Source organism: Sebastes umbrosus, chromosome 4 (assembly GCF_015220745.1).
Source record: "Sebastes umbrosus isolate fSebUmb1 chromosome 4, fSebUmb1.pri, whole genome shotgun sequence".
Taxonomy (NCBI): Eukaryota; Metazoa; Chordata; class Actinopteri; order Perciformes; family Sebastidae; genus Sebastes; species Sebastes umbrosus.
Window position 1 is genome coordinate 23,258,101 of NC_051272.1, and position 13,378 is coordinate 23,271,478.

A 13,378-nucleotide genomic window follows, 5' to 3' on the forward strand; every position below is an offset into this window, starting at 1 on the left:
GATTGGTTGATGCCTTTATTCGCAGTGCGAAAGCTGCTTTATCGCTACATAATATCCACATTCTGTGTGAAAGTATTCATGACAAAAACAACGTGCGAATTAATCGCACAAAAAAAACACGCCCGGTGTACAAAGGCCTTTTTAAAGTAACATGTAGCTAAGTTTTGCTAAGGCTGGGTAACATTTGCTAACATTAACCACTAAACAAGTGAGACTGTAGTGACAGAACCCCTAAGTGTACCATTCTGAGGATGGGTGTTTGGTAAATGTTTTTGGTTCAAAAGTAGCAGCTAGCTGTATGGGCTACATTTTTCTGTCAAAGAGAAATTACAGTTCTTGAGAGTTTGCATCTCTTGTTGACCGTAAACCAGTGACTTAAGGAGTAAAGTAGTAACAAAAAGACATTTTGAGCCAGGCTTTGTTCAATTCTCGCAATACACTGCAGTAGAACTTGAAAGCATTCTTCAGTAAAACACAACCAAGGCTATTTATTTCCTCTGTCTTTGGTATATTCCACCATCCAACACTTTGCCTGCCAAGGCTGTGCTTGGAGCAAAAGTGGTTTGCATGGAGAGAGGGAGGGCAGATGCTTATACATTTGGCAGCTGAGGTGAGATTGTATACTGGTGTCACTATACTCCCACCACTGCTAATCTAAAACCTTGCAGAACACCCTGATTCATGCCACTAAATATTTGTTTCCTGCAAAAAATAGAAATTCACCCTTCCCTGTAATCTCTTTTGACAGAATCACCGTTGTAAAGAAAGATTATGTGTGACTTCCATTGCTTAAAGGGTGGGACCACTCTTGTCAGTCGACCAGTGACGTGAAAAGCAATTTAGAAGGAACATGCATTTGGTGTTCTGGTAAACACAACTTACCCAAACAGTATATGCCTAAATACTGTTTTAGGTAACAGTAACACTGTACTAACTTTAAACTTTGATTGCAGCAGAAGTGAAAATGAGATCACAACTACAGCTGCCTGCTTGGGGGTTTTGCTCTGAAATCTACACCGTATTCACCTCAACAGGCCACTCTAGTGTGTTTGTCTTCTTACAGGAAGCCACAGAAATAAATTAATTTGTGAAAAACATGAGTAGAAGAGTGGAAACCATGTTGCTGGTCCGAATGTAGTCTTGAGTTGTAGAAAGAAGAGGCAGGATGTGGTAAGAAATGCATAAATGTGCACAACATATTGTACGAGGTACATGAGGAAAGAGTTAGAAATACACAACTTCATGTCTTATTCAACTGGCCCAGAGTCGATCTACCCTGAACATGCTGCATTATGTTTTAATTGTACGGAAGGTTTTGAAGTAGATTTTTGAATGTCTTGAACTTTACATATTGTTAGCATAGCCTACTGTGCAGATTTCAAAGGATATTCTGGTTGTTTGTGGTATTTTGTTGTATTATGTGGATGGTGACAGCTGATGCCCCATAAAGCCAAACCTGCATCAGGCTGTTTAACGCTGCTTTTACTAATTACTAATTGTTAAAAATGCAAGAAAAAACAAGCACAAAAAAAAACTCCAGACTGTCTAACTACCTCCGTCTGATCTATTAAAACACCAGTCAATTATCCATGTGGCTTTAGCAAAGGAAGGTTTTGCTCAGCAAAAGTGTTCAGTAGGTTGATGGCTGTACAATGCTTATTTGAGCATAAAGCGTTTACCCAACTCTACAGCCCAGAGTGCAGCCGATTAGACTGTTGTCAGGCTATTAAATAGGCGTTATCAGTCACTGTAAGCCCCACAGATGTAGGTCAATAGGAGCCTACTACACCCACTAGTAGGTTCTATCATTTATTCACATGGTAGATCACCGAAAGAAGGTATAAATGAACACGGCAGCAACCTCTAGTGACCATAGAAATTATGACAGGAGCAGAAGCGGAAGTCAGGTGCTGTAGTATAGGCAGTGTGAAACAAAACACAGGGTTTTCACCCAGGAGACCGGACGTCGCATCCCGTGTGAAACCAACAATGTGTAGTTGTCTTGGTGTTCGTAGTTATTTTAACCCAAAACACGATGTTTTTCACTAAACTTAACCAAGTGTTTTTTTTGTGCCTAAACCATAAGAAGTTGTAGTTTTGTTGCCTAAACCTAAAGAAACATTTTTGTTTGTGTTAAAAAGGTGACATTTCATTGCCTTTTACAACATGTTAGAACGTGTTGCTTTTAAGTTTCACTTTCACTTTTACAACATAGTAGGCCCCTAATGACCCACATCTATGGTGCTTATAGCAACTAATAATGCCTAGTTAATGGTCTGAAAACAGTCAAATTGGGTGCAGTGTGAGTCATGACTTTGACTGACTTGATATACAGGAAATGGGCACCATCACCGGGCACAACAAATATGCAACATACTTGTATAATATGCAGTGCAACAGTCACTGCTGTTTGTATTCTTCAGGTGGGAACTTGATTATGCAAATAGAAATTCAGAATGGTCAAATTCTGAAATGAAATTGCAGGAACATACAAATTTATGAGGTTCGCCGCTGTGTTATCTGTTCTCTATCACTGCAGTGATCCACAACCCTGTGCACTTGACTCAGTGAAAAAGACTGCATGGGTGGCTGGCACTTCATACTGAGTACAAACTTTGCAAATGCAGCCTGATGGTGAAGACAGATAGGGGTGCAGAGGGCAAGAGGGGCACCATAAATCAACATCTATCTGAGCTGCCACATTTAGTTTGGAGTGATGTCTCCTCAGCATCCCAAAGGCACTGGATGCGGACTTCACAGCGCCTCTCCTGCTCCATGACAGTGGACATGATTGCATGTTTCACAACAACATTGCTCAGAGAAAACATTCTTTCATTTCTTTCTGTCAAGTTATTTTTTTCTTATTTTTAGGGGTGGCATTGCATTAAATTGACTTATAGTGACTTTTTGGGCTCAATAGCAGCAGCACAAATTAAAGTATGTCAACATTTTGCTGAGTTGAACTACTTTGTATATGTCATTGTTAAAAAATAAAATGATTCATTGTATGCAATGTTTGTAGGATTGCTTGATAAGGCAATCTGTTACAAATATGATAAAAAAACTATTCAATCTATTCATACAGCATAATCCATTTATCCGCTGTTCATTTGTATGCTTTGTCCAAACAAACTTTGTTTCTTGGATATTACAAATACAAGTACATAATGGTGACGAGATTACATTTAACATAATGAGGAAATCTTGTTAATTAACGTATCTGGCAAGTCTTAAAAATGTTAATACTGAACAAATCAGACAAATGTTCACTGACAACGTATCTCACTTGATTTCCACCAAAATCTCAGATTTTGCAATACAAAATCCATTTGTAGTGAATACAGCTATATTAAACTATTTTTATGGTTATGTTTTGGTTAAGGTTAGACAGATATCGTAGTTGGTTAAATACAGAAAAAAAGTCTGCAATGATTATTAACAGTTAACCGAAACCATAATCTTTCCCTTATCTTAACCAAAGTGCTCCTGTTGCCTAAACCTAACCACACACAGGAGTGTCATTGCGAACAACGGCCTCTGGAGTCAAAGTCCTGCGCTCTGTACGCCTGTCCACCGACCACTTCCTGCGCTACATAAATTTAGCGCTTCATTCACTCAAAAAAACCTTGCCTGTGAGCATAATGGGCCTTTCACACAGAACGCGGTTTGCGCTTCACTTGCCGCTGCACATCAGCAGTAAATAATAGAAAACAAGCAGTGAAAAATATTTTTAGTAAACGTGAAAAAAAACTTAAAACTTTATTGTATTTGTCACATACATAGAGGTATATGAAATTTGACCTCTGCATTTAACCCTTCCTAAGCATTGTAGGAGCAGTGGGCTACTGTGCCCTTGGCAACTTGGGGTTCAGTGTCTCGCTCAAGGACACTTCAACATGAACCGGGGGTCGAACCACCAAACTTGCGGTTAAAGGACGACCCGCTCTACCCAACTGAGCTACAGTCAACTTTGAAATTAAATAAAAACGATTTCCTTTAAGAAAAACTAAAATGAAACTGAAACGATATTGCCTGGTTAAAAATGATTAAAAATAAAATAAAATTAACATAAATTAATTAATTAATTTTTTTAGCTATGTCCCTACTGAAAAAAGGAGACAGCATGAATTTCCGTCAACTCTAGTGACACTGCCCCATAGAAATTGAATGGCCTTGACACTCCAGGGGATGACACTGTGCCGCAATTGCTTCACTAAAGTAGCACAAAGATTAAACGTTAAACAGTATGGCCATTCCTACACAGTTCTCCAACCATGTATTTTGTATGTATATGAGACATTATAGCTGGCCCCAATAAAAAGAAACAAAAAATACTTTTAAGCTAAATATATAAAAAACTAAAATGAAGCCTTTCTGAAAAACTGAAACTACAAAAAAACTAGCAAACACACTCTAAAAATGAATTAAAACTAAGCTAAAATAACATTGAAAAGTCAAAACTAAAATAAAATAAAGAAAAACTATTGAAAATTCAAAATTATTATAACCTTGCACAATATTTGGGCCATGAAACCACAAAAGTAGCCTGAGGAGAGTTTTATCATATTCAGTATTTTTTCCATTATTCATTTCTTCTTTCCTTTGACATCACCACCTGGCATGTTGTGCAGTTATGTGAGTCTTTACCACACTGAAGACTTAAGAGCATGGATTTTGAATGACTAGAAGCATGTGTTAAAATAAACGTATGTGATATTCTAACTCACTCTTCAGGAGACATAATGGTGTCTGTATGGCTCCAAGCTATATACAGAGTGTCTTAATCCCAGTTGTGAATTAAGGTCTGTGGTACAGGATCCTGGGGAATGATTGACACTGTTGCACCATGGCAACGGTGATATACAGAGCCCGGTGTGTGCCAACTCATCCTTAATTTGAATTACAAATGAGTGTATGTGTGTGTGTGTGTGTGTGTGTGTGTGTGTGTGTGTGTGTGTGTCAGAGAGAGAGAGAGAGAGCAGTGAAAGAGAAATCACTATGCTGCTCCTACAGTTCCTCTTTCTGGTTTTCCATCATAATATATGTAAGGTTTTATTTATAGATTTATCTTACACTAGAGTACATCTCTCCACTTTAATTGCAGACTTTGATCACTTTAAATATTTTACTTTTACCTCAGGGAAGAAGTTTTCTGGAAGAAAGTTAGAGGTTAAGTAATCAATATGTGGACTGCGGCTCAAAAAGGAAAAAAAGAAAAAATCCAAACTCTGCATTGCTGCTTCTCAACAGCCCATTAGCTAACTCCCTAACCACCATTTAAAAATACACTTGGGTCAAAATTTAATTTTGAGTAGAAGCCGACCGCCATCAATATTCAAAAAAGCTCATCATGCAAAGACCTGTTTTGCAAATTCAAATGATGTTGAATTTATCAAACACGTTGACACTTTTGCTTATTTGGCACAAAACTTGTAATGTCGTGGTTCTCTTTAATACATTTTTCTTCAAATTAGAGTTTGTCAGAATGATGACTTATTAAATTACGGTATTTTTTTTTTCTTTTTTGCATCTGAATTGTAATAGCCAGGGTAAAAGGTCCGTCAGTTCTCCGTGCCAAACTCATTTGGGACTTGAGCAAGCATTTGGGGTTTGCAAAGCAATTTAAAGCAATAGAGTGCAGTCGTGAATGTGCACAAGCTCTTTGTCATAAGGAATTAGCAGCAGCTTGTTTAATGTATTTAGGATTATGATGATGTGAATGGTAATTATGATCATGGTAATGATGATTAAAATGTGGATGCCTCCAAGGTAAAACAAAATGAGAGAGAAAAATAAGCTGTAAATGAATTGGTTTTTAAATGATCAACTGCTGACTATCGGAATTCTAGATATGCTGAGGAGTGATTAGCTTCGTTTGATCAACGCAAGACTCCACCTGTTTCAAAGGAGCGCTGTATCCCCCAGCCTTACTCTCTACTCTCTTCAATCGTCAGAGAAGGTGTCATCTTCCTATCTCTGTTATAATTCTTGTTTCCATTTTTTCTATGAGAGAACAAATGTCATGCATTGTGATTTTATTTGTTTATGTTTATGGCTAAAATATGGCTTCTCTTCCATGTCTTTTAGCCATGATGCCAGCTCATCACAGACAACCAGTGTGTTCCAATCCACATACGTCCTCAAGTACACTTCAATTTAGTGCACCGTGTGCACTCTGTACTTACTTGTGTAGTGCATGAATTTCAACGGGGTAGGGTCATCTCAAATCAAATACTCTGCGGCGCACTTACCGGAAATGACGATCGCAACATTTGACCGCGGCTCGCTACCTGCTAAAATATCTTCTTCTTCTTCGCGGGCATCCTTTGTGTTGCACTGCTGCGTCCTTCAGGTTTTACCCGTCCACTACCCGACAAAATATCTGCCTGCTTTGCTGATCCAGAATACACAGAAAATGAAATCAAATGAGTAGACGTGAAATGTTATAACTCACATCTATAAAGTACGTTGTTCAGCACCGCAAAAGCTCCTGCATAATCTGCCGCCATTTTCACATGTTTGAATAGTGGCCGTGGTCCCGCCCCTTCAGCTAGTTTGAGTGTGAAAAGTGCTCAGCGTTCCACACTCAACGATTTGACCGTTTTGAGTACAACATCCGGGTAGTTTGAGTGCACTGCATTTTGCCATACTTCACAGTGCGAACGCACTTATGCACTCAAAATAGTAGGTGTAAGTACGGAAGTATGCGGATTGGAACACACTGATCATCTTTGGGGCCCAGTAGCATGTAGTGCTACCTTGGTGTAAGTAGTGTATGTCAATATTAGAGGCTCTGTTTGAATTGTATAGATCAGTGATTCTCAAAGTGGGGTACGAGGACCCCCAGGGGTCTGTGGCACGCAAAATAATTTGTTATAAATTAGAAAATTGTGCTGTATCGTTAATAAGTACATATCTACAAATGGGGACCATTTGCAGCAAAAGAACAAGCATATTGTGTCCATTACTCCCACCCATGTTAGCTCTGGGCCAATAGAAACTCTGATATGATTGTGACACATCACATCAATCTGTCGTGAATCAGACACAGCGCAATGAACCCTTACTGCTGCTTAGCTTATTATGGAGAAATATCTGAGTCAGTCCATATAATCAAGTGATGCTAAGCCCAAACTAGCTAAACTGAGAACATATGACGAGAGTTACTACATCGAGCGACAGTGACGGGAGGCCAAAATGTGCAATGTGTCTTCAGGTGATAACAAAGCCAAGCTAAGCTAAAGTGACATCTGATTAAAAAGCGCCCTGAATATCAGGGTAACACAAAGTGGTACAAACATGATTCAAATTGAAATGCTTTTCTGTCTGTCCCCAAATAAAAGGGAAGAGATTTGTTTGCCAGTTATCACAGGTGGGGATGCTTTAGTCAATTTTGAACGCTCTCAGCAGAACATCACACTCCCATCAGGAACACCACACCCAACATGGCAGTAATGTCTGCCGTTACCGGGGGGACCCAGTAGTTTAGCAGAGCACCAGTCAGCCAGACTGGAGGAGGTGCGGGAAATTACAGGAAGTGCATGGCGCAAGCAGCAGCAGAAACACTGGCAAAGAGTTTGCCACAGCTAGGAGGAGATTAACCCACAATTTAAGCTGTTTATGTGAGCCAGAAACACTTCTAGCCAACACTTTTAACACTTCTAGTAATAGACTAACCCACCATTCAGTCACATGCTACCAGGAACTTTTACAAACATCAGGACTTTTGGTACCCAAGAACCTATTACGGTTCTGACCACAGGAACAAATGGCTTTGTTTTGTATACGTTGTAGTGTTGTTATGTATGTTTTCTTATATATTGTTGACATATATACTTTTTGATTGTTGCAGACTTCAGTTGTATAACCAACTAACCAACCAGTCAAAAAAGAGCAAACTGAAGGGAGAGATATGGGAGCGCGTCAGATAAATTAAATTGAAACTTAACATTTTTAATGATTATTTAATCATGGTTTCTAACTAAACAACATACCCTCATGCAACGGTTCGTATAATATCTTACGTAAAGTTATTCCTCATTTTGTGTGCGTTTTCCTACAAATATCCAGCAACACATGTCAATTTCCACTTGTTACTTTTCAAAATAAACTACTGTCTTCACAGAAAACAACTTGGGTTAGGTTGAGGCAACAAAACCACTTAGTTAGGTTTAGGAAAAAAATTACGTGGTTAGATTTAGTCAACAAAAGTACTTTGTTAGGATAAGGCAACAAAATAACTTAGTTATGATTAGGCAACAAAAGTATTTAGTTAGGATTAGGCAATAAAAGTACTTAGTTAGGATTAGGCAACAAATATACTTATTTAGGATTAGGCAACAAAACTACTTAGTTAGGATTAGGCAACACAATTACTTAGTTAGGATTAGGTAATAAAACTACTTAGTTAGGATTAGGCAACAAAACTACTTTCTTAGGTTTAGGCAACAAAACTACTTTGTTAGGTTCAGGAAAAACAACGTTGTATGGGTTAAAATAAGTACGGAAGTGGCGTAACTCAAGTACAGAAGTTACGTGGCAAATTAATCAACGTTGACTTCTGGTTTCACATGGGGTACGAACACCAGTCTCCTGGGCGAAAGTCAGGTGTTTTTCGACCCACCCATCCACCCCGACCTGATCCCTACATGGCGTTTGCCGCTTCCAGGATCACGATTATGTGGATTACATACAAATTGATTTTGTGTGATATATATACAAATTATAGTGCATTACTTTCTGTAGGTATAGCTACGAACGGTGTATGAGAACAGCCTGAGCTAAAGTGGAAAACGAAGGAATGCACTTTATGCATTATGCATATCTAAAATTGAGCACATTTTGCGATTACTCAATTGGTGGAATGAAATTTGAATCATCATCCCATTGCCAAAATCTGACAATCCAGGCTCCTATTTCTAAATGACAATTTATAATTTCTTCAGGACGGTGCTGTAATTGTGGCAATTAAACCGTCTGCCAGTTTATTAATACACATCTGTTGGTTTGCCACATTGTGTCTGTTTAGCACCATGGCCTACAGCCTTCCTTCTCTCCCTTCCTTCCCTGTCACTATTCCCATCCATCTTTCACATTCTCTGTCTCGGTTTCCTGAGGCATTGAACTCACCACAACAAAGGCTTGTCTTCCTTACAGCTGGTGCATTGAATTCCTCCCAGTTTGGGCATCATGGGGATGATGGATTTATTGTTAATGAAGGATTTTAGTTGGACGAAAAAACATTCTGCATTCCTGTAAAACTGAGGCAATTATTGTATTGTATTCCCTCGTGCAAATTCTTTACTCTGTGTAATATAAGAGTTCAGTTTGAAGCCATTTAGGAGCTCTATTGACAGCTGACTATTAATGGATTTAGTAGGGGTTTCTGAAGCTGTCTTTTTAATCTTTAAAACATTTTAGCTTTGAACAGAGGCAAATGTATCTGCACTGCCTTGTCCTGTTGCCATTTTCCTTTCCGTCTTTATTTTTTTCTTCTTTTTTTTACCTACACGAATTGCCGCTTATTTAATTTTTTTGATCAGATGATGGTAAATTATATTTAAAACAACACTTTAAAACACTGCTGTTATTGGTAATCTCTTTCCCTGTGCCAGCTGACATAAAACGCCACAGTTCCTCTCTCTTGGCATTATGTTAAATCGCCAAAGCAAACATTGATGTTGTCTGGCCCAGGGGGAAGTGCGAGCAGATGTGGGGAAACTGTGTGCCAGTAGGATCATGAGGGTGTGACAGTAAGGTGTATCAACAAGATGGCAGCAGGCAATGGACCAAGAGATCTCTTGAGTGGAGCTTTAGCTCAGGCAAACAAAGGCATCAAAGTGCATGTCCTGATTTTGAATATAATACCGCAAGATCTTTCAACATCTTGTAAATATAAAGACGTACTACAGTGATTGTGTTGGACTGCTGCCAAAATGCACATTTGACAAGAATTTCAGTCACTTACTAAAAATTTTAGTTGGTTTAAAGTCATATTTGAATAACTTTGTTTTGTTTTAGTCAGGATTTTGTCAGTGGACCTCAGTTTTAATTTGAGACTAATTTTAGTCAACGTTTTAGTCGGTGCGCATTGCCTGATCGCGTCCTGTATGAACACACACGGAGCGCAGAAGCTGCTGCTGATCCTCTGCTAATGTGCTGCTCACACCTCCTGTGTAGACACAGACCTACACTAATGGTGCTTTGAAAAACCTACACAAAGTCTTGAATCCTTTAAACTAATCATCCACCGCATAGTTTTGACCTTTTAAAATGTGTGGCATTTTAAATGGGTTTGTATTTAATAGGCTCCATACATGCATTATCCTGTACAGGATTTGAACACCTTTTTATTCATCCTAGCAAAACCACATAAAAATTGAGGACATGGGCAGATTATGAGACCAAGGGCCCCTGGGCACAGACATGCAAAAGGCCTCATCACCTCTCCTACACAGGAGCAAGAGACACGGAATTTATCTCGCTGTGGTTTTGGTTCTCTTTGTGGCCACGTTGAATCTCTTTTTAGATGTTTTGTGTCACTTTGTAATTGTTTGGTTTTTTTTGCAGTTATTTTTGCCTGTGGTTGTATTGCCCCTTTTTGTAGTTGTTTTGTGTGTCTGTGTAGTTTTTTTGCGTCTCTATGCAGTTGTTTTGACCCTTTTTTGTCGTTGGTTTGTATCTCTTTGCAGTTATTTTGAGTCTCCTTGTGGTTGTTTTGCCCCTTTTTGTAGTTGTTTTGCATCTCTTTGTAGTTGTTTTGTGTCTCTTTGTGGTTGTTTTGCCCCCTCCTGTAGTTGTTTTGCATCTCTTTGTAGTTTTGTATCACATTTTGGTTGATTTGCGTCTCTTTTTAGTTATTTTGCATCTCTTTGTAGTTGTTTTGGGTCTCTATGTAGTTGTTTTGCGTCTCTTTGTAGTTGTTTTGCATCTCTTTGTAGTTGTTTTGCGTCTCTTTGTAGTTGTTTTGCATCTCTTTGTAGTTGTTTGCATCTCTTTGTATTTTTTTTGCATCTCTTTGTAGTTGTTTTGGGTCTCTATGTAGTTGTTTTGCGTCTCTTTGTAGTTGTTTTGCATCTCTTTGTAGTTGTTTTGCATCTCTTTGTAGTTTTGTATCTCTTTTTGGTGGTTTTGCCCCGTTTTGTAGTTGTTTTGCGTCTCTTTGTAGTTTTTTTCCATCTGTTTGTAGTTGTTTTGCTTGTTTTTGTAGTCGTTTTGTGTCTATTTGTGGTTGTTTTGCCCCTTTTCATAGTCATTGTGGTCCTTTGTGTCTCTTTGTAATTGTTTTGGTTTCTTTGTAGTCTTTTTGTGTCTCTTTCTTTTATGTTTCTTTGTGGTCATTCTCAGTCACTTTGGTCCCCTGGGTAGGTGGGTAGGTCCGTTGAGTAATCCATCCATGGTTGAGGATAGTTCAACTGAGTCTTGGTGTATTGTGCCGTGTATGCGATTGCTGTTTTGTTTCATACTTTTTCATGATGAAGCCCTAATCATTTCCATATATCAAGTTGCAAATCTTTATGAATGCAGCTAATGACATGCCATGCTCTTTGTACAATCCAACCAGCAATTATGAGGTGTTATCTGTGTCCTGAAAAATGTCTCACCTTATGAACCAGCTGTTCAAGGCTCATTCCCAGGCTCACAGGCAGAAATCGAACCCAGCTAATGTGAAGTGGATAGAAGCCTGTAATTGTGAGCGACGTTCCAGCTGGCATTTTGCCCTGGAAGAAGACACATCCCCCGCCTCTGTTGGGGTCCTTAACCAGATCTGCCTGTTTCCCCTCTGCACATAGCTAAACGTTTAACCTCTTCAATGACTTTTCTGTTGGAAAAAAAAAGAAATCTGGGCACTGCTAACACTGCAGTGGCGCCACTCCAGGCGGGATCAGTGGCTGTCGCTCATGCTCACAGATCAGTAAGAACTAAGGCCTGCCACTCTGTGATGGCACAAGAGCTCTAGGGGACGGAGGGTGCTTTGACACGGGGGGCAGGTTTTCTTTTCTTTCTTATTTTTTCATACCACAAACCAGCAAATCAAATCACATTTTCTGCTCTCTGCAGACACAGAATTGAACACTTTTCACCAATGTGATAATCCAAGTAAACATTCCCAAAATTATTTTAGGCTAATTAGGGCTCTGCTTTCAGCCATATACTGGTTTTGAGGTTTATTTTTTTGTGTGATCTACTGTAGCATTCAGCACTGAATCAGTGTCGGTGTCTTGTGCTACATTTTCCAACATCAGTGCCAGTTTGTCATGTATTATTTTGGGGGTATCTTCAAAATGCACTTTGATTCGTAGTCCGGTGGTTTGATATATGTACAGGATGTATGCAGGTATAGAACAGCGGTTTGATGTATGTATACTTAGACTATAGTTTAGCTCTTGAGCATAACGAAATGGGGTCATTCATGTCACGAGCAATGTGCCGTATCTGTATTTTATACATGAATTTATCTTTTGTTTAGTCTGTCTCCATACTCAAGTGAGCTGGCATGGTAAAATGGCATTAGCTGCAACCCAGCTTTCCTCAATTTAGGAACAACAGTGCCTCCTAGGGTAACACATGGCAGTGCATAATCTGTGCCTTCCTCTCTGCCCCCTCCTTCTCCATCTCTATTCCTTTGTTTCCCTTATTTTGGGGCAGAGCCTTCGGGCTTTCTGGGAGAGACATGATGCAGCTCAGGTTTTTTGCAAATGTGTAGGAGGCTTTCAAACAACTGTAGCTGTTGCAAAGTTGCACTAAGTAAGGAGAGTGTGAGGAATGCTGTTACAGTGTTGGAAGGTAAAGAAGAAAATAAACACTGAAAGTAGCTTCAAGTAAGAATGGAGTATTATGTGACAGAAAGAAAAAAGTAGTTATCCAAGGAAGTAAGTTTTTTTTTTTTACAATGCCAAGAGTTTGTCTGGCAACGCAAACAAAACACAAGTGAAAGCCAGCATGTCAATAATCTTTGGACAATGAGAGTGATAGTGAAGCAATGCCACCTGACCATGTGCCGTAGCGACCAAGCAATTTTAATACTGTCTTAACATATCTGCATACCTTCTACTTCTTACAGGGAAGCAACTTTTCTTCCAGTTTTCTACTCTTTCATTGCAACATTCATAGCATCAAAGTGTCCTAATTTTGAAAAAGCCTCTCTACTTGTGTTGGTAGCAGGTTTCCAATCTAGTGTTGAACTTTCCCCCTCTCATTTTCACCCCTCATGCCAACTTGTTTACTGTAAATACCCTGTTCACATAATTGCTGTGGTACTTCATAAGGAGGTCCTTATAAGAGCAGCAAACATCAAGTGGATTCTTGATTCGAGTGCCACATTGGGGGCTTTGAGTGGGTTGTTTTTGGATCTTAAAAGCTCAAACTCTGAACACCA